At 41.4% G+C, this 20,602-nt stretch overlaps 1 long non-coding RNA gene across 2 annotated transcripts in view; it reads left to right on the top strand.

The window, feature by feature from the left end:
- The window catches only part of LOC117265020 (uncharacterized), a 31,285-nt gene extending 13,811 nt beyond the window's left edge, over positions 1–17,474 (top strand). The window contains exons 2-6 of one of the 2 annotated variants that reach the window (XR_004502379.2): positions 8,673–8,887; positions 9,472–9,727; positions 15,838–15,942; positions 16,083–16,165; positions 17,397–17,474. This is a non-coding gene — a long non-coding RNA (uncharacterized LOC117265020). Of the gene's footprint in view, positions 1–8,672; positions 9,728–15,837; positions 15,943–16,082; positions 16,166–17,396 lie in introns of both variants that reach the window. The other variant, XR_004502378.2, reaches the window with a different exon arrangement.
- The last annotated feature ends 3,128 nt before the right edge of the window (positions 17,475–20,602 follow it).

Raw genomic sequence — 20,602 nt, 5'->3', positions numbered from 1 at the left:
ATGTTCCACTCTGTTCAGTCAGTTTAATCCAGTTCAAATAAAAAACTCCACTCCGGGATTTCCAAATAACACACAGTTCACAGTTCACAGTAGAGGGCTGCATTGGGATCGGGTCCGCCAACCCAAATCTTTCGGGAGCGGGCAGTTTGAACTTTGCTGTGGGCAGGAACGGGCGGCTAAAAAAAACACTGCGGGATCGGGATGTAGCCTATAGCGACAGGATGGAGTTAACAAATGATGTGGAAAAGAAGCTCAAACAAGGTCAGAAGGCGCACTGAGCCCTCTACTTCCCAGCGCTCTCAAAGCTGGTGCGTTTCATCTTCAGTATCCCCGCATCCAGTGCGCTTTCAGAGCGGGCCTTTAGTGTCTGTGGGCGCATCTTGGAAGAAAGACGCACGGGATTGGGACCGCAGTCTGTCAGCAACATTCTCTTCCTCCACAGCAATATTATGGCCAAGTGATTCATTTGTTAAATTCATTCGTTTCATTCGTTAACTTTGTTTATTTTATGTTATTTATTAGTGTCATTTGAGCCACTCACAGCCTACTCTCGTTGCTATTTGTTAATTACATAAAGAGGCATGATGATGCCGGTGTTATTGAGCATAGGCTTTATCTTTATCTCATTAATGTTTCTTATTCAGGTCTGTCTTAGAAAAGAGACCTTAACCTCAGTCACTGCGTGATTATATAAAGTTAGAAAAATAAATAAAATACAGAGGAGGAGAATAGAATATGAAACAGCCTTTATTTCATTAAAAACTAAATGAAAACAACGAAATAGGAGCGCTATTCCTGACCAGTGCGTCAAAAGACATGCAGGCCAGGGAAATGAAACAAACAACCCCATGAATCTCTTTATTAATAGCCTATAAAATGACGTGTTTTCTCCTGCGGGACGGGAGAAGACACAAAATCAATGCATCTCTATTAATGTGCAGGCATAAATTCTCAGAGTTTTGCGGGAGCAGGCGGGAGTGGACATACACATTGCGATTGCGGGCGGTAATGGTCAGAAATTCAGTGGGAGCGGGCAGGAGCGGGATGAAGAAAACAGTCCCGCGCAGGGCTCTAGTTCGCAGTTCACAGTTCAATTCAGTTCAATCCACACAGTTCGCTAAACAAAAGAAAACTCCACCCCAGGTTTTCCTGCAACCAAGGAGGTAAAGAAAATCCACTGTTGGCTCTGACTCAGTTCAGTTTCAAAACAATAAATCCATCTGGCCCAAACGTTCCAAATAAGGATAATGAAACGGAAAGTAACCCCCGGCTTTTGCCAACTCACGGAACCGTGTGTGAATGCCGTAACGCTCCGGCGTTGTTTTGGGCGTGGAGGCTTCGTAGAATCCCTTGATATCCATGGCGGAATCTCTGAGTTGAGGCCGGTGGCCGGATGGATGACATACCACGGGGAAGCGCACCTATTTCGCGGACTTTGAGCGGTGTAAAATGCCGTGGTAGGCCGAATATGCAGAGGACTTCTGGCTCATTTCTCAAGTAGCATCCAGCTGCATCCCCGGAGCAGAAGCCCCTGACGTGACACAAGCCTCTGGCTTGCCGGAAGTGCCCCTGGCATGACGGAAGTGACGTGTTTTGCTGGATAGTATTGTCGCGGCCTTTGTGTGGAACTGAGCTCACAGGACACAGCATCTCAACTCAGTAGGTTTCAGGTAAGCTAACTGGAATAAACTGGCAGAAAATATCTATGTTGCGTATTCTGTGACCATTAGAAGAGGTCCCTGGTGAGTGGCGAGGGCAGGGCTCGAGACTTGGGATCCACTCACCTATGGTCCCGTCCGGGCCTGACCTCCGCGGCCCTCCAGCCTGACCTCCGCGGCCTGGACGGATGCTCAAGTGTGGGTGAGAGGAGCGGAGAGGAGCGCGGAGGTCAGGCCTGGCGGGCCTACGCCGTGTAACCCAGAACAGGTGCTCAAGTGTGGGTGAGGGGAGCGAAGAGGACCGCGGAGGTCAGGCCGTTACAACACTAAATTAAGCAGAGTGACAGACCCAAAGCCTTCAATCTGGCTAAAAGACAGCTGAAATGCTAAACAAAAAAAATACAGTGGTGAAGTTTGGATTTGTTTCTTGACGTTATGTGCTCATCGTCTTTTCTGTCTCTTGCAGGCTGCGAGGAGAAGCGGACTGGCCATCAGATATTGTATGTGGAAATTTGAAAATAAAGTTTGTCAAACTGACTTTTGTCTCTTCATTGTGCACACTTACACATGAAATATGGTAACAGTCAGCTATTTTTGAATGTTAGCATTGATTTCTCACATTGAATGGTGAAATATTTGTAGTTTGAAAGGTCCGACCTAAATGAATAAAGGTCGTAGTTAACGAAGCATATGAATATTAATATAGAAGGAGTGCCCACTGAGCGCAGCTTCTTTTATTGATGGTTTGAACATCGCGTGGTGGTCAAAAACAAACAACAAAAAACAAAGTTGACTTGTATGATTAAATAAAGGTAAAATAAATGGACAATTCATAGACGCTATGTTAAGCAATTTTACTTAAAAAAGTTGTTAAAAAAAAAGAGAAAAGTCACTTCCATCATGCCAGGGGCACTTCCGGCAAGCCAGTGGCTTGTGTCACGTCAAGGGCTTCTGCTCTGGGGCTGCAGCTGGATACTATTGCATTTCTCACTCGCCAGAAACTCTCGCCATTCTTCTTCTTCTTTGGTTTCGGCAGACTAGACGCATCAAGGCGTATTGCTGCCCTCTATTGTTTCCATGCGATTTCTTCTAGTGCTTAATCATATTCTGTTGTTCCAATGTAGTGTAGATACTGCAGCAGCTTCTTCATCTTGATCCAGTCTTCCATATTCAGCAGTGTGTACATGTACATGTTCTCTCCAGCTGCTCCCAGTTCTCTGAAAAGTTTCCTCCTTTGAGATGAGTATCTCTTGCATTGTAAAATAACATGTCACAGTCTCTGGCTCTCCACACTCACATTGTCCATCCAAGTGCTTCCCAATCAGAGCCAGCCCACTTCTAAGACCACAGTGACCAAGTCTTGTTCTGGTGATAACTGCAACGTCTCTCCTGCTGCAACCAAAGCAATTATTACTTTTCCCTATGTTCTTTTGTATATTATAAAATATCCTGCCTTTGCTTTCCTTACGGGGGCGGATTGGCCTTTGGGAGTACCGAGATTTTTCCCAGTGGGCCGAACAATAATGGGCAGACGACTGCCCATTTGTTTTTGTTTTATTTGCTGTGCCTTGCCATGGTAACTCTCCCGGCCCAGGGAGAGAGACATGCACTGGCCCACAGAGCTCAGCTGCATCCTGCAGACACAGCATAGGCCCAGTGGCTTGTCTGTCAAAAGAATAGAATAGCCTACCTGACCCAATGTGGCTACAGAGGCCCAGGAGTCCCACCCACGCATGTTCTAGAACCCCTCTTGTCCAATCACCTTTAATGATGAGCAGTCATGATGAGAGAGAGAGAAACAACACAGCAGAACACAAAAACAAAGCGAGTTACAAAATGGAGAAAAAACGGAAAGGCCTAGAAGGTCTAGAAAAACTGAGGGAAAAGAAAAAAAAAGCTCTCGCGACTGATGCTGCTAAGAGCAGAAAAGTTTCAGATATGTTTGCTGCGGGGGCTGGCCTGGCTTCAGCTGCGCCTGCGGGTCCCTCTCAGCAGCAGGTGGTGTCGGAGTCGGACAGTGAAAGTGGAAGTGAGGCTCCCGCTGCCATGGAGGTGGTACAGGAGCAGGAGGAGATTGGTGGTGGTGGTGATAGCGGGGGGTATTCCATCAAGTAGACTAAAGGCAAATCCAGGCTTAAATGGCCAAGTCTGGCTAATGTGAGCCAGAGTTCTGTTCCATCAAAGTGGCTAAGATTAGCCTCACATCGGTAACCATGGAAACCATGGCTCTGGCTAAGTCTGATACATCGAGCTAAACTCCAGTTTCCATTCCATCAATGTGAGCCACAACTCCGTTCCATCAAGGTGGTTAACCTGAATCCCAGCCTAGTAACCATGGTAACTTATGCTGCCGGGCAATCCTGGTCTGTAGCAGGATTAAGGTGAGGATTAGCTCCATCTAAGATCAAAAAATGTTCAATAGACAAGAACAGACACCTAAAAGACAGTTCTGCCAGTGCTTTTACACACTTACAACTGTCATGTAATGATAAAATAATATGTAGATCATAAAATATATAACATAATTAATCAAAAAACACTAATTATTAAAAAACAAATTAAAATGTAATAAAAATAAGATAATTAAAAAAAAAACTTACAACAATAAAGCCAAGCCAAGCATAGTGTGTGCAGTTTGCTGGAACCACACATTATAAAGGTCACACGCTGCAGCCAGTCTCTGACCACTGTGCAGTCAGTCTGTATTGCACTGAGGTTCTTTGCTAGCGGTACATTCCTGTATAGTGTTGGTGATGCTGAGAGGCTAAGGCAACTGTTTGCAGAGAGCTAAAAAGGGTGTATTTTCTATTCATTTTGATTATTTCTATAATGCATAGGGCTTGATGATCACATTAACATATGGTTATCTTTTATATTTATGAATTAACCAGGACACAAAGCAACCACATTAAAATGGGACACACACCATTGTGGTCTGTCTGTTCCTCATCCTATAGCACATTCCATACATTTAAGGGGATTTTCCTTATTTTGATATAATCAGGGATAGAGCTTACAGTTGACTCCCAAATGATGAGAAATAAATAATTGATTTACTATCACCTGCATTCACTTAATAGGTTTCCTCATCTCCACTGAATTGATGGATTTGCTAAATGTCATTTTCTACAATCAATAGATAAATGTCATGTAATTATTTCCTATAAACTGATCATTTCAGAAATGTCATAATCTACAGTCAATTATGTGATAAATGCGATGATTCACATAAAATAGTTTGATTAAATGCATCATCTGAACTTTACATAGGAATCAGTCGATAAATGTGATAACAGTCACTAATATTAATTTACACATGTGGTGAATTTCATTAGGCATACTTGAATTGTTAAATAGGTGTTCTTATCTACATATATTTTGTCCCTTTGATGTGGGATTTATAGAACATGATATTATGCTGACATGCTGAATTTTCTTTGTCACTTACACATTTAGCCTGTGGGCAATATTCTGCCACGTCACCTCCCTTGCTTTATTAATCGCTGCAGTATTGCCTTTGTTCCTTATCATGTGCTTATAGTCCTCATACACATAAGGAGCGTTTGCGCTGCTGCAGAAAAAGGCTCCGCTCGCTCCTTTCCTTTGCTTTTTGACATTCTGCAACATGTTTGGCACTCGACTAGTGTGGGCTTTTTATGTCTGAAATTTTCTTCACCCCTTCTTCGTCCTGCAATGAATGAGCACACCGGTTTTCTACTGCGCCACAGCACCACTATAGCGGTTGGGAGGTGTATTGCACATTGGTAGTAAGAGGCTCCAGCCTTGGACCAAGACGTTCATTGCCTCTTACTACCAATGTGCAATACACCTCCCAACCGCGACAGTGAAAATTTCAGACATCCGAGATAAAATGCATGTTTATTGAACAATAACGGATATACAAACACACGGCAACCCCCCGTACACCTTCCTAACATCTGTGCCTATGAGGTGAGTACATTACATGTTTGATTTGAACGTTTATGGAGACGTGAATCGGTCTAGACTGGGAACCCCCAAATGAAAAACGGGGTTCGTTTTCAAGACGTTCATGCAATTGTGACAGGGTCAGTTCATAGGATGTTGCATGTTTTGTATTCTATTTCGTCCCTACTGACCGCCAGAGGCGGTGCATAAGCCCTGGACAACTTCGCCCGTGCTAGCGCATGTTGAGTACGAATATCAACAACGTCACCCGTGACCCCTGCATGAACTCCGGGAGGCTATATCTTCCGGTGTCAGCAGGTGATCTGTCCCTTCATTCTTCTCGCAAATTGCGCGTCGAGGTGTACATAAGTTGTTTGCTGTTGATTTCACGTGTTGCTGGCCCTGTGCAGCCTCGTGCCTCTGTGGTGGGAGTAACGGGCTGACGCTCGTCCTCCGAGGGACTGGCCAGCGTGTTGCACGATTATATGTAATTATTCCTGCTCTGGTATTCATAGAAATTGGAACTAGGGGTGCGGGGGGTGCAGCCGCACCCCCTCCCATCCGCACCCCCGCACCCCAGCCTCCCTACCCACTGCATTACACTTAAAAAAAAATAAAGAATCTGAATTTAAACTCAATTTGTCTGACTTACGTTTATCTCTTTCATATCATTAATGCATAGATCTATGCTTTTGATGTGATATGCAACCTGCCTGACTACATACAGTAGCCTTGGCATCCAGGATGTTGTGTCCATCCTGCAAACCTTGCAGCCTCAAACCCGCTCCATGCTGTCGGAGGCGGAGAAGCTCATTAAGCTCTGTCTGGCCCTGCCCTGCATCCCAGCGCTCTTTCTCAGCCTTGCGCAGGCTGAAAACCTGGCTGCACAACACCATGACGCAGGAGAGACTAACACATTTGACCATTATGAACGCTCACAGTGACCTTATGGATGAGAGCGATGTCTCGACCCTGCTTAAAATCTTCATCAATAGGTCAACTGAGAGAAGGTCCACTTTTGGAAATGCATGGAAGCTCTGAGGGCTGAATTCACAAAGAATGAACTGCGGCCACTGATAGCACCTTGAATTGCACTTCACTTGCACCCGCAGTTTGCTCCTTCTTAACGTCCTATTCACAAAGGATATTGCGTTAATGATATACCAGCGCAAATACGCCCACAAAGTTTGTCAGCTGAGTGCAGTTTGCCCCTGATTTGCCCCTGATTGCAATTAGCCACAGCCACAAGTTATTTTTTTCACGTAACTGTGTGTGGCTATTAGCGCCGGTATTAATTAGACTTTGTTTGGCAAAGTACTGAATACTGTATACCCTCATGTAGTGATGTCTGCTGGTGAGTCAGTTTAACAGTGTCAGATGGGTTGAGGCTGTGGATTTGACCAAGTTTGACCACTTTATCACTATTCCCTCTCACTTGTAGCTGTTTTTTTGTTATCTTTTGAATTTAATATGAATTATAGAACTGTTTTTGTTCACGTTTGTTTCCCCCGTTTTGTAAAATAAATTATTGAAAGTTGCTTTTGAAGTGCGTGACAGAAGTGCGTTTTGAGAACGACCGCAGACTGTCACCTGTTCAACGCATCAGTATCTTCAGATGCCATTAAAGTAATAATGATTATAATAATGATGTCAAAATATTATTTACAGACTGATTTAACAGACGATCACTGCTGCCACGATCACTGGAAAGTCTGGGCGAGAGGCTTCCACAGAGGAGCGCCCAGTTTGCACCAGCTTTCTAAAGACGTTATTTACTTCACTCAAACTGCGTGTGGCTATTAGCGCTGGTGTTAGTGAATTAGACGTTGTTTATCAATGAGGCTCATTTGCATAAATATATATTATATTTTTGCGCCAAATATATGCATATTACCTCATTTAAATACGTGCAAATAACACCGGAGCACTGAGATGCAATCTGCTTGGCAGCGCAGTTAGTGGAGCATTTCACCCTCTGCGCGTGCTTTGTGTTTGCTCCATTTTTACCGGTTTAGCGGCCGCAAAAGCCACGCAATCCTTTTGTGAATTCGGCCCTGAGTCAGGAGCACAGACTTTTCTTTTTTGCATTCAAGGTTACAGATAATGTTATGTTCCTTAAATGGCTTGATTTAGTTATCAAAGTTTCATTTTCTTAACAATAAAGATGCCGTGTTCATCCATTCTAGTTCTCTTATAACTACATTTTATTATAAAATAACTTAAAATCAAATCCCTAATCATTGATAAGTGTGCGTGCTTCCCCCCCCCTCCCAACAATAATCCTGCCCCCCCCCCTCTCAGAAAATAGTTCCGACGTCCATGCTGGTATTGTGGCTTTGCCGGTATGGTAGCGTCCCCGCCCCCCGCTTTCAGCATTGCCTGCAGCTACTGAAGGCTGTGTGAGCCTGTGATAACTGTTTTCTGTTTTTTTTTTTTTTTTTTTTTGCAGTTTGGGTTTCAAAGTTGAAGGATTCAACTGTGGTGGGTGAAGGTGGTGTTTCCACTACCCTCTCCCAGCTCAGTTGTGCTTGTGAGAAATATAAATATATATATATATATATATATATATATATATATATATATATATATATATATATATATATATATATATAGCCTATATATATATATATTTAAAAAAAAAAAAATTGACCAAAAAACCTGCAGGAGGCCCTCACTGACAAAGCCTGCATGAACTGCTGTATCATGCCTCGGTCAGTGAGGTTGGCCAGACTGGCCCAACTGGATCCTCTGGCCTGCCTCCCTTCCTTCCAGTCTGAGAGGGCAGACTTCTGTGGGGCCCTTGCGCAGAAGAGGTCTCTGGCCGAACGTTGCGTTCCTGCCAAAGGTGCTACCACGCAACCATCTCAACCGGCCGATTCATCTGGCTCGGTTCGACCCCCCATCGGCCGACTGTGGGGCGCAGTTGTTGTGTCCTGTACGGGCCCTGGCTGCTTACATCAACGCCACTGCGCCTGTGCGACGAACGGACCAATTGTTTGTGTGCCATGAGGGTCATAACAAAGGTTGTGCCCTCTCTAAACAGCGTCTTTCGTATGGGATTGTGAACACCATCTCCTATGCTTACAGGGTCACCGGCCGTCCGTTGCCTGCCGGGGTCAGGTGCCATTCGATGCGGGGGGTTTCCACGTCCTGGGCTGCTTTGAGGGGTGTTTCGTTGGAAGACATATGTGCTGCGGCTTCTTGGGCGTCGCCTTCCATGTTCCATCGCTTTTATCGCCTCAATGTTGCTGCTCCCTACCCGCTGGGCGTAGTCCTTCGCCACGTGACTTCTGATCAGTGAGGTAGGTCTGGGTGATTCTTCGTGATGTTGTTGGTATGTGTCATCCAGTGCTTATGCACCACCTCTGGCAGTCAGTAGGGACGAAATAGAACGAAATGTTACAGTTGTAACTATGGTTCTATGAGCCCCGGATGACAACCAGAGTGTCTGGTCACTCAGAATCCTTGCACGCTGGCAAGCAGATTTTGGGAATAGATCACCTGCTGACACCGGAAGATATAGCCTCCCGGAGTTCATGCAGGGGTCACGGGTGACGTTGTTGATATTCGTACTCGACATGCGATAGCACGGGCGGAGTTATCCAGTGCTTATGCGCCGCCTCTGTTGGTCATCCGGGACTCATAGAACCATAGTTACAACTGTAACTTTTCGTTTTCTGTGTTTTAGTTACGTTTATGAAATATTACACATTGTGTTACTTTGTTTATTTGCATGTTGTGTTACTTTGTTTATTTTACTGTGTTCATTATGTTTATGAAATGTTGCATGTTACCTTGTTTGCAGTACTTTGATTATTTCAGTCAGAGTTTATGTTGAACTGCATGCAGAGTTTTCATTTCCAAACTGACACTGAACTGCACACAGACTCGCACCGGCAGCAATCAGCGCAACGAGCCACAGGTGGTGGCGAGCGCAGGTGACATTCCTTTTTAAGCAGCAGGAAAGCAGCATGGAGAAAAGAGAAAGAAGGCAGAGGACCCCAGTGAAGGGCCGGACGGCGAGAGGAGACCGCCGCCACCACAGGAGAACAACCACACGTCTGAAGCGCAGCAGCCTGTGTCCGTTTGGCCTTGCAACTCCAGCCTGGGTGAATAGCGGGACGTTATTTCCCAGGCAAAACGTGAGTGTTGTTTTGTTTGCACGTGTTGAGCGGCGGACACAGAGAAGGCCAGCTGCGGGGCCAGGCAGGTGTGGATCGGAGGAATATTGGTACTGGTGTGTTGGCGGGAGACTGGCGGCTGTGTTTTGGTGTACCTCCCAACAGATCCAGTAGTGGACCGTGGGAACGCGGGACCGGAGGGTGGACAGCAGGCGAAGGGAAGTCATCAATTCAATCAATTTTATTTATAAAGCCCAATATCACAAATCACAATTTGCCTCACAGGGCTTTACAGCATACCACATCCCTCTGTCCTTATGACCCTCGCAGCGGATAAGGAAAAACTCCCCCCAAAAAACCCCTTTAACGGGGAAAAAAAACGGTAGAAACCTCAGGAAGAACAACTGAGGAGGGATCCCTCTTCCAGGACGGACAGACGTGCAATAGATGTCGTACAGAACAGGTCAGCATAATAAATTAACAGTAATCCGCATGACACAATGGGACAGAGAGAGAGAGAGAGAGAAAGAGAGAGAGAGGGAGACAGAGAGAGAGATGCAGGTGGAAGCTGTGGTTGCACAGGGCCGTTTTCATGGCTTTGAGGAGATGAGGGGTATCGGGTGCAAAAAACAGGTACCCTCCTTGGTAGAATGGATGCTGTATGTATGATTTATCCATGGCTCTCCCCCCTGAAGGCCAGCAGCCCGCCACATAGCCTGATTGCTTGAGTCCATGTCAGTGCACTACAAAAATATTTCAAGAATTGTACAAATGAAAGGAGGTTTAATTGTATTTTTGACATTTTACTCAGTAATATAATACTTTTAATCTTACCACAGCGACCACTCTGATACCTCGCTCCCCACAAGCCATGACAATTGCATGCACTAGCCTCCACAGTTCAGATCCACATATAGCGGACCCAGTGAAATGATATGCCACCACTTGCTTGTAATGGACAGTAAGGCTTGTTAGCATGCAAGTGAGAAGTTTTTTGCCATGCTTGTCTGGAGTAGGAGGCATGGTTCCTGCTCCTAACACTGTCTTGGTGGCTGGTTCGTATTGCAGGCCTGGAGCTATAGACATTTCATCCATCTGAAGCATATGCATTAGACAACAACAAAAAACACAAAAAGCAAAACACAAACAAAAACTGTTTAGTTGTATGAGAGTTAAGAGATTGTTTTCAAGTGATTGAAAATAACAGCACATGCATACCTTGAGAACAAACATCTGGGCATGACTGGTAAGGGACTTCAGTTTTACTGACATCAAATCCAAGATATCCAGGGGATACCAGGTGGAAATGGAAGTCCCTCCAGTCATTGTGTAATTGTTCTGTATGATGGTATTGGGTAGTTCATGTCTTGGAAGATTAAGCACAAACATTTACAAAAGTTAATTTGCATAATTATGCTTAATATTTCATTTCTCACAATATGTATAGCCATTTAGTAATGGTACCTTTCCGCAGATACTCATATCCATCCTGTCCAACAGCTAACCTGAGTGCAAGATAGCTGGAAATTGTGTCAGTGGACCACTTGTGAGTGTTAGCTGGCCAGGTGGGATCGAGCCTGTCAACTCAGAATGGACTCATGAGGCTATTTATATTTACACACATATACTCATACACATACCTATTTTCAAGAAATTCTATCTGGTCTTTCCGGAAGACTTGAAAGTCTCATTATTTCTCATTATTCTCATTATTCTTAATAGTTCTCATTAGTTCTCATTATTCTTAATTAATGGTGGCCTTCAACATCCATGTAAGTAGGCAATAACATGATTATAATAAGTAGGCAAATTCTTGTTGTGGGAATTGTGGTACAGCATTTTCCAGCAGCCTTCCTCTCACACCAATAGCCTCAGGTGAAGAATCATCCTCAGGAAGGAAATAAAAAATATATTTCTGTTATGACAACCTACTGCAAATAATAATATATAATAAAAATAATGCGCTGGCCATGTGAACTTACCTCACAAACTCTTGAGTGTTGTGTAGGTTTCCATGTTGAAGGTCTTCCAGCTCTTCTTATCTCCTCCACCCATAGTTGTTGTTTAAGGTCACATTTAGGAAACAGCCGTTTTCTTTTATTCTTTGCTCTCTGTTTGCCTCTGCAAAGTGGGAATGCACATACAGAAGACATGTTGGAGGAAAAACCTCTGGGTACCCACAGTTTCATTTATAGGGCTTGGAGCACCTGAACTAGTAACTGGCTCGATCGTTCCTCCTTCAACGATAGAAATTTATTAACAGTATAAATCTTACCCAAATAATCAAAGAACTGGGATAGATTTCAACTTATTCCTTTTGCTGAAGATGCTTAGGATTTTTTTAGTTCCAAATTCACCAAAGTCATTGATAAACATGCTCCCACTAAAATAATCAGAGTTAAAGGCAGGATAAACTCAAGCCTTATCAGTCTCTTTAAACAACAAGATAAAGCTTGGGCTAAGTACCGGTTATCTAAACATCTCTCAGACTGGGAAACTTACAGATATTTGAGAAACCAATGTAAGACAAAAACAAGAAATGCCAAATCCAACTATTACAGAGAGTCTTTCACAGGATTTTCATAACCCCAGGCAATTGTGGAAGCAGCTGAATCATGTTCTAAACAGAGATAATATAAATGTCACAAATCAGATTAGATTTAATAATGAATATATTTCTGATCCCCTCAGTATTGCTAATGCTTTCAATCAACATTTCTCAAGTATCTCAACAATTTCTTCCTTATAATATGGTCAACCACTTAACATATAATAATTCACCTACTTATAATAATTTATTTTCCTTTAACAAAATCCAACTTACTGATGTTTTTTGTGCATTATCTGGTTTGAAGGAAAATAGCAGTACCGGTCAGATGGTGTGGAAGCTAAATTTTTTAAACTTGCAGCTCATGTAATCATGTATCCACTTGCTGACCTGTTTAATTTATCTTTATCAACCTGTTCAATTCCCTCCACATGGAAATCTGCGAGAGTAACACCTCATTTCAAATCAGGAGATCCATCTGATGTGAATAACTATTGTCCAATATCAATCATTTGTGTTACTGCCAAAGTCTTTGAGAAACTTATTTTTAATCAACTATCACAGTATGTCAATCAGTTCAATATTTTATCCCCATTCCAATCTGGCTTTAGATCAAATTTCTCCACCACAGCTCTTTTAAAATTTACGAATGACATTTTCTCCTCCTTCGATAGAGGCCAACTCACTGGTGCGATTTTCATTGACTTATTTAAGGCTTTTGATATGGTTGACCACTATCTTCTTCTGGACAAACTGTTTTCTATTGGTTTAAGTCAACAGGCTGTATTATGGTTTAATAGACGTCAGTATGTTTCTTTTCATGGTTTTCAGTCCGACTATTTGGTTGTGGATAAAGGTGTTCCACAGGGTTCTACCTTGGGACCACTCCTTTTTTCCATTTTTATCAACGACCTACCTCATTTATGCATAAACTGTCTTGTTCATCTTTATGCTGATGATACTGTTATTTACACCTCCAACATATCTCAAATCCAACATTCCCTACAGCTTGATTTCAATTCTGTTCAACAATGGCTTTTTAACAACAGACTCCTACTCAATCAAAAGAAGTCTTGCAGCATGGTTTTTGGTACACGACACACCCAATCATATCATCATAATCTGCCCATTCATTTTGTTGATGGCTCACCTCTCCATAAAGTTGACTCATTTAAATATCTTGGACTTTGGATCGACCCTGAACTTTCATTTAAACCCCATATTGATTATATCATAAGAAGAACTTACAGCTGTCTTTCCTCATTATATCGCTCAATCAGCTGTTTTACACTTCCAATCAGAAAAAGGATTATCTCCCAGCTGCTACTACCCATCATAGACTATGCCGATATCATATACCAAAACACCTCTGACACCAACCTCAGGCCCCTTAATGTTGTTTTTAATTCATTATGTAGGTTTATTTTGCGATGTCCCTTCAGAACTCACCATTGTCACCTGTATGAATCACTTAACTGGCTACAGCCCAGTTCCAGAAGACAGTTCCACTGGGTTCTATTCATTTTTAAATGTATTTACTTTAATTGTCCCTCTTATTTAAAATCACTTCTGATTCCCTTCAGATCCTCATATTCTCTCAGAAACATGCAATGTCCCTTCCATTCTGTACCCATCATCTCCAAAGAAATTGGCTATAAAGCATTTAGATACAAAGCCCCATCTGACTGGAATAATCTTCCACTCTTTCTAAGATCAATCTCCTCCTTTCACTGTTTTAAGTCATCCCTTTTTTGCCATCTCAAAACTAACTGCTCATGTTTTTAATTTACGCACTAATATGTCTCTTGTGTCTCTCCTGTAATATCTTACTGTATTATTCAAGCTGTCGTATGAAGTGTGTTTATTTTCCTAATCCTGGGTTACTGTACTATGTATATATGTGCGTATATGCAGTATATATGTATAAATATAAGTATGTGTGTATCTGTATATATATATTATACCTCTTTTTTTTTTTCTTTTTTTTTCTGCCTAACATCTGAGGTATGGGGGTGAGATGGGTGAGGGTGAGTGAGTTGTCTGTATCTTGTTTATTGTAATGTACTGTCTGTATTGTATTGTATTGTATTGTATTGTAATGTTTGTGTGTCTTAGTATTGTTTTGTCTTTATTGTATGTATGTACTGAATGTTGTTTTTTGTGTTGTATATTTCTGTATGTGTCTCTTGGACCCCCTCGAAAATGAGATGCTGCATCTCAAGGGACTATGCTTAAATGAATTCAAATTCAAACTAATTGGAGACGACATCACAAAATGAGCTACAGATGCACCACTTTCACCAGCTGGCAATTAGTCTGATTATTTGGTCAATTTATATTTTTGGTTACAGTTGGGAATTTATGAATGATTTGAAAATGTTTGTTTTTGCAATAGAATTTAACTATTATGGCAAAACTGATAATCTGTGCTCTGGCTTTACAACAAAATATATTGTGATAATATCTAGTGTTACACTGAAGGATGATTCTCAGAATCAAAACCAATGACAACAGTCCTAGTTCTTTACCAGAGGCATTAGTTAAGGTTAGCTACTTTATTAAGGAAGAAAAACAAATTAAAATGATATTGAAAAAAGAGCTTACTGACACATTTTTACATATTCCAATATGCAAATATTCTCAGTTTCATTATTGTCTTGATGTCATACACCACAAAACACAGGAACAATTGCAGGACAGAAATGATTTATTTTGCATTTTCACACACAAACAGTCACCACACAAATAACAAATGAACTAAAAGTCTGAGGAAAAGCTTTGTGCTGGAAACATCACACAACAAAACAAGAGGTATTTCATCTGGCTCCATTTTGTTGGTTCTGGGATATGTGCATGCATTCACAGCTTATTACTGGACTGTCACTGGTGGCCTGCGTTGTGGGTGAGAATGACAGAGATGCAATTCCGACAACTTCAGGCAGCCGCCGTCCAAAAGTCCAAGCAGACCGCACCAAGCGCACTCCTTGATCGCCTGAGCAGATCCTGCGCTTTTTATCTAGCGCCCCTGCTGTCACCCTCCAGCATCGCAGCTCAAGTTACACTGCGCATGTGCAATCCCGCCATGTTTGACCCCGTGTCTCAGCCTTCTCTTGAATAGCCTTGTTGCACCTACGGGTCTAAAGAGATTTACGTCTCCATAAATGTTCAAATCAAACATGTACCGTACTCACCTCACCTCAAGGCTAATAAATGTTCAGAACTGTTGCTCAACTGTCTATGAACTTTACTTGACATAATAAATAGCAAGCTCTGCATAGTGTGGTGTGTTACAACTAAATCTAGTTATCTAAAGTATTGGAAAACAATAACCATATTCATATTCACTATTCACTACATATACATTCACTATTTTATACTTTCATCAAAGGATGCCACACATAATTGCAGATCTACAAGCTTACAACTCACATGTTGCATTGTGATGTGGTTGAGCATGTAGATCTGCTATTTTCACAATTTTTGATCATTTCTACCTATAATGACATGTGAGTTAATATATTAAGTACTAGGTTGTTAATTTATAATTTGTAATCACTTAAATAATGTTGTCTGTCTTTCACAGGGCTGAGGACGGCTTTATATTTGTTCCAGTGTGTGCTTTGTGGGGGACCTACAGTTGTCTTCCTTGTTGCCAGTGTCGTGATGAGCTTTAGCCAGCATCCTCCTTGTAAGAGCAATACAATTACTTTCCTCTTTTCTTGGCTATCTATTATACATTTATTTTAGTCAAGACTTGACAATTTGCATGGATATTGTTCAGTAATCACTTAAATAATGTATACATCTTTTGTTGTCTGTCTTTCACAGGGCTCTCTATTTGTGTGATTATGAGTGACCTACAGTACCTTGCTGCCAGCCTGCCAATGCCATGACAGTTTCACCGCCTATGAGTGAGTGATAAATAAACACTCTTGAATCTTAAATCCTTTCTCCAGTATCCTTCTTAAGACCAAGAGAGCAACATACTGTGTAGTCATGATTTATTTTATTCAAGGCTCCAGAATATAAAGGGATATTGTTCAGTATAGTAGTGTTATTAAGGGCTTGTGTGTTTATATGTACTTCAATGGGGGGCGAGTTGGCACAGTATCTGCACGCAGATTATAGTGGTGGGCCAGTCTGGACCAAAAAGTCCAGGGCCAAATTTTTGTCCCAGTCCAGCCCTGATCAACATGCATATATTTTGAAATCAAAATATAATAGATATACCCTCACTTAGTTAAAGGTTAAACATGAATGTACCAACAGCCACATGCAAACCAAACGTGCAGTTTTACCAATTTTAAATTTGGACGAAGCAAACCATGTTTTTTCTTACCAGGGCAGTGTTACAACTAACATTACAGATGTTCAGTGCCAATAAACATAATTTAGCTGCCACTGCACAACAACATCATGAAAAGATGAAGGCTGACTACATCCAGCTCGCTAAAAGTTTACCAGCTAAAAGCGAGCTAGCTAAAAGTTTAGTGATACAATAGCTAAATTAGCTAAGGACAAGCTTAAATTTCAGTTTGTCAGGTTAAAACTTGCACTGTGTGTTAATACAGTCATTGATTGTTGTGAATATAACAAGGCAAAGTAGCACTCACTAAGTAAATTGGCTCAAGGATAGTCCGTGCAAAATCACGTTTTCCCTTTTCATGGCTTGAAGGCAGGGTGTAGCAAAAGGACAAGCCCAGGCAAGTCCACTCAGCTGTTCCCTAGAAACATAAGTTGCACTGACTAAATACCTTTTTCATTGTTACACGCAGGCAGACATTTTTGCTTGAAATTGATACATTTCTGAATAATGACAGCTTTCTGTATTTTGATTTTGGCCAACTTATCAAATAACTTAACAACTTAACAAAAAGTGTACATATAAGAAAACAATTCAATTTCAGCTATACTCACTAACCTCGTGAATCATTTCTTAGAGTGTAGGAAGGAGCCACCTCCCTCAGGTGCAACCACTTTCCCCTAATGAGAGGCTATATGTTACCTTCAGCCTTTGTTTGTACTTTTGCATGGCAAATATTATGTGTGTGCCTTGATCACTTTGATTAACCTCGTAACTGCACACTATTTGTTATTATATGTTTGATTTATTGGTAATATGTTTGCTTTTTATCATTGCAGAGCTCAAACCACACACACCTATGGTCATTTGAAGAACTGAAAGAAATCTGCCTTCAAAATAAATCAGCTATGACTTGACACCTGCTTGCTGCACGCCTTTCTTAGTTCATATCCATTAAGTCATCATCCAGTGTTTCTCCAAACAGTATCCTTGTGCATTTGTGTGTTGCAACAACTTCCTGTTTAATGGCAAAACGTACAAAATAGTCGCCATGGCTACATCAATTTACCAAAAGTAAAAAATGTCTGTTCATCATTAAGGTCTTAAGATTCTATCACCCAAATCAGATGGCGATCTGATAAATTCTCTAGAACGAGTTCATTGAAGTATAAAACATGTCATTTTGTATACACATAGATGTCTTTAGGCTGGTCTCTTATCAAGCATGTGGAATTTGGGGCAGATTGGACAATGTGTGGTCAAGTCACAACAATTTCCTCTATTATGACAGAACACACAAAATGGTCGACAAGCCACGTCAGTGTCGTTCAGTAAAATCTCAATATTTCCATTGTTAAGGTCTTAAGATTGTAATGACCGAATCTGAAGTCAGTCTGATAAATTGTTTTGAAGGAGTTTGTTAAAGTACAGTGCCTGGGAATGGCAAAAAATTAATTCACTAAAATTGCACATGAAATTATAAATGCCTGACTTTGTATTATGACTAGGGTATAAAGTGTGTCTCAAATCACATACTTCTGTACTAAACACTTAATATTTTGAGTGCACAAATGAGCTATAGTAAGTGCATTCACACTGCATAGTACAGGAAAATGCAGTGTACTAGAGCACTCAAAATGGTCCAAAAGTTGAGTGTGGAATGTGGAACATTTCTCACCCTCAACGATCATCATCTTTGTGATGTAGCAAACTTCTCAACTTTTGGGTGGTAACAAGGAGCCTGTTAGTTATTCATGTTTTTTGCACAAAGTACCCATACTGTTGTTGAATAGAAGCTATCAGTAATGTTTGCTGGATCTGTAATAATTTGGTATTGCAAACAATAATGTGAGTGAGCTAAGCAAGCATTCCCTAGCTAGATAACTTGCTCCTAGCTATGGCAGCACATTTTAATCAGCATTGACGTTGTGGTGTAATGTGGTGGTTTATGTGTGTAAGTCAAATGTTGGCGATAATGCTACACCGTCAATTTGCAATTTGACGTTTAAAAAGACGATGATGAATAGGCGGTTCAAATAATTAAAAAAAAAAAGCCGTTGTCACTTCCGGTATGTGCAAAATGACAGCCCATGATTTGAGACAACATTGTTGAAATTGGTGCACAATGTGTGGGACTCATAGTAATGTGGGCAATATAAGCGGACACCCCCCATTCTTAGTTTGTATTACGTGTGTACTATTTTCTCATTATTTTGTTGTCATTATTTTTATTTATTTGTAATCTGATATTTGTGCATAAGATCAGCTAATATTTACAGTGGGTTAAAATGAGTATACAATGAGTAAAGCTCTTCACAGGCACTTTAAGGCAGCCTAAGGGTCCTTTAAGTGAGGTGCAAGATAGCGCTAATTAATAAGTGGACCCCCCGGCCAGCCTGCATGTCGCAATGTGGTCGTGCTGATGTGCTTGTGTTTCTGTGTTTACAGGTGAGCTCAGTACCCTTGTCTTTAAGTCAGGTTTTTTTTTAATGCCTACTTCCAGCAGACACAGAACCTGAAAACCAGACAAATTAGTGTGCCAAACACATGGCTTGCAACTAACTTCCCAGGGACAAGGAGAGCCAAGTCGAGTTAGTACCAGACTTCTAAGTCTGCAAGGATACTGAGCACCCGGTCTCTTCGAATCTAAATTGTTCAGGATGTTTACCTTATGGCTGTTTCCAGTCTTAACCTTGTAGTGAAACCTGAGCTTAAGACATAGTATGGCTTCACAATGCTTTTAACTACGGTGGCCAGGAAATTTAAAACATTACAAAATGTGAAACACTTTTACAAAGTTTGAAACAAATTTACATTTTGGAAAACATTTTTACATATCATAAAACAAAATTACATTACCAAAACACTTTTACCAGTCCTGAAACAAATTTACATATCAGAAAACACATTAAAAAGATGCAAAACACTTTTACAAGCGCGAGACAAATTTACAAATAACACAAACCAGAAATGGAATGTACCAAATTTGGGGCTGACACGAAAGTGATTAAGTGAGCAGTCAATTCGTGTTGTTGTTGTCAATGGAGTTTCTGGTAAACCAAGGGATCATGTAATGAATTTGCTCCGGGAGCTTAATCCTCAAGGGTGCGAGAGGAGAGCACACAGAAGGTTTATAAGAAGAACCTACCACTCAATGGGGCCGAACTGTATGTGGCACGCTGACTATTATGATAAACTCAAGCCATTCGGTTTGGCCCTTTCAGGATGCATTGATGGATTTTCGCATAAAGTACTGTGACTTGAATGTGGACCAAGAAATAATAACCCAACAGTGATCGCTCACTATTTCCTGTCATGTGTGCGAAATCTCGGTGTTATCCCCATGAGACTGAGGACTGATTGCGGCACAGAGAATGGGACCATGGCTGCGAGTCAGTGTACGCTACGTCACCACCACAATGACTACTACTCTGGAGTGTCCAGCCACATGTACGTCTCATCCACAAACAACCAGCGTATTGAGTCCTGGTGGTCCATATTCAGAAAGGGAAGGTAAGTGGCCTTCATAATGTAATTCAGTTATAAGTAACCTTTGACTTCATTCTTCAAACGTGTGTGTATATGCTTAAAATTCTAACTGATCTTTTTATTTTTAATGTTTTATTTTTTTTTAATATATTTTCTATAGGTGTCAGTTCTGGAGGGAGTTATTTGCAGACCTTAGGATAGGATAGGATAGGATAGGATAGGATACTTCAACAGGAGTCATGAGTCATTGGTGATAGATTAATATTTGTATCCGTTTTACTTTAAGCTTAAATTTAAATAAATGCAATTATGTCTTCTGTTTGATATAGGTTTGGCTCCAGAGACTGCAGATTTAAAATTGAACAGGCTGAATTGGATGCCTTTCCTGAGGCTCCTCTGTCAATAGCTCTGGGTGGGGACCCAAACATGCAGGAGTGCTTGGACTTTGCCATGGAGCACAATCAATTACAGAAGCCAGACAACTTGGAGTCTCCATCTGAACATTACATGAAACTAAAAGAAATTGCTCAGCTATGAATTGAAATCAAAAAGGGAG

Source organism: Epinephelus lanceolatus, chromosome 10 (genome assembly GCF_041903045.1).
Source record: "Epinephelus lanceolatus isolate andai-2023 chromosome 10, ASM4190304v1, whole genome shotgun sequence".
Lineage (NCBI taxonomy): Eukaryota > Metazoa > Chordata > Actinopteri > Perciformes > Serranidae > Epinephelus > Epinephelus lanceolatus.
Note: the sequence above shows the minus strand (reverse complement) of the source record. Positions and strands in the feature narration are given on the sequence as shown.